The 2,140-nt window shown below is 37.3% G+C and overlaps 1 non-coding gene across 1 annotated transcript; it reads right to left on the bottom strand.

Moving 5' to 3' along the window:
• Positions 1–1,436: 1,436 nt before the first annotated feature.
• On the bottom strand, positions 1,437–1,509 carry trnaf-gaa (transfer RNA phenylalanine (anticodon GAA)). The gene has a single exon. It is a non-coding gene; the product is annotated as a tRNA-Phe (tRNA).
• Between the last annotated feature and the right edge of the window lie 631 nt (positions 1,510–2,140).

The following is a 2,140-nucleotide window of genomic DNA, read 5'->3' as shown; positions in this document are numbered from 1 at the left end:
TTGTTTGCCACTGTTCCAGTTGTTTTAAACTTCTTGATGATTCCTCTGACTGTAGATATGGGCAGGTGTAGGCGAGTGGCTATTTTCTTCTAGCCATTGCCTGACTTATGAAGGTCGACACACATCTGCCTTACTTGAATGGTGTGTTCTCTTGTCTTTCCCATGTTGAAGAGTGGATAAGAGAAATAGGCCTCTGTGTCACGTCATATTTATACCCCAGGGAAACAGGAAGTGATGAATGACTAATTAAAGGTTCCTAGATACTGTGATCAACTTTATGAACTACAGTAGAAATGACAGAAATGCTTCAATTACATTTATTTTCTAGGAATTGTTAGGGGTGCCAATAATTGTGGAACAGGTGATTTTATGAAAAATAATTATTTCTTAGGGATTTTTTTTTTTTAATTCACTTGAGTTAAGGGTTAAATTTTTCTACGATTTTCCGTGTGAGATTATGCTTCTGCAATAAATATTGAATTTATTTTATTTATTTTAACACATCTTAACCAGGGGTGCCAATAATTGTGGAGGGCGCTGTATATATAATTTTTCCTAATATGCATCTAAAGAATATCACACACATACTCCTTTAAAATTTTGTTTAAAAAAAAAAACGTTAAAAGACCGTTCATAATATAACATTACACATTGAACAGAATATTTATCAAGGTCACGTAACGTTTATAGAACGTTCTATTAACGTTATTGTGAGAACGTTTGCTCATAACATTAGAAGAACTTTCACGTAACATTAGTGAAAGTTGTGGGAACGTTCCCTGTTAGCTGGGTAGATGCACAAACCAGTGCATTGTAGTGCCGGTCCCAAGCCCGGATGAAATAGGGAGGGTTGTGTCAGGTATCTGATGTAAAAATTGTGCCAAATGTAAATGACATCTTTGGGTCATTTAAAGTCACAACACCTGTAACATTGACTTGTGCTGAGTTATGGATTTGCAGTTTGACTGTTGTTTGGTATTTGTTAGTGATGAAAAGAAGGCTGGTCTATAGAATCCACAATTAATGCCAACTTCAGTGGTTATACAGTTTGAAAAAGTTTTATGGGATGGTCTGTACTAAAATGACACATTACACATCCCTAAATGTTGTATCAACATGTTTTTTTCTATTATATTTTAATTGAAAACAACTATTGTGAGATTTATATCCACTTTATATCCACTGTTTGCATTACACAGAAGAGACCCCCCCTGCTGTTAATAAAGTAACTAAGTAACGTTTACTCTTCGGAGTACATTTTAAATGAGTTACTTTTTACTTGAGTAGATTTTTAGACTAGTAATTTTACTCGTACTTAAGTAAAAATTCATTAACGTAATAGTACTTTTAATTAAGTACAATATTTTAGTACTCGTTCCACCTCTGCCACTACCGTTATCTGTTGTATAATTGTTGCACAAAAGCGAACCTGCTGCTGCCGAAACCCGGGATCGAACCAGGGACCTTTAGATCTTCAGTCTAACGCTCTCCCAACTGAGCTATTTCGGCACTGACGGGGGTCTCAGCTACAATAATATGTACATACAGATGAATATAAAACGTTTTACTAGATGTGCTGTGCCAGGAGGAAACTTTAGAATCTTTTTAAAACGTACGTTAACATGTACAGAGCAAACCAAACTTCTCAGCTTTTGTAACCAAGGACAGATTTAAACCCAGGTTTTTAGCACGCATGTTGCTTTGCTCAACCCACACTCTTATCACGTGTCCGCCATTTGAGATGATCCTCTGTGTTAATAGAAAAGCGTTCTGTAAGTAGGGTGGCCAGCCGTCCGGTTTTAGGTCGGACAGTCCGGCTTTTCAGCTGCCAGTCCTCCATCCACGCAACACTAGGACGGACACTTAAAAATCCTCCTTTTGGAATGAACTGGTTACATTTTTGATCAATATTATCTGTCATTGGCTCAGGTACATGTCAAAACAAATGCTTTGTATTTCATTGGTTTAACAGCCTCATTTGACTGCTTATAGTGCTACCACTGGCCAATCGCAGAAGGTCCGCCCTCTAAATGCTAGTCTGTGATTGGGTGGTTGAATTTCGCCTGCTCGCTCTGGGGGGTATTCCAGAAAACGGGTTAAATGATTTAACTGGGTAAATTAACTCAGATTATAAAACGGA

Source organism: Trichomycterus rosablanca, chromosome 6 (genome assembly GCF_030014385.1).
Source record: "Trichomycterus rosablanca isolate fTriRos1 chromosome 6, fTriRos1.hap1, whole genome shotgun sequence".
In the NCBI taxonomy this organism is placed as follows: domain Eukaryota; kingdom Metazoa; phylum Chordata; class Actinopteri; order Siluriformes; family Trichomycteridae; genus Trichomycterus; species Trichomycterus rosablanca.
The sequence above is the reverse complement of the archived record's forward strand: the minus strand, read 5'-3'. Positions and strand labels throughout refer to the sequence as shown.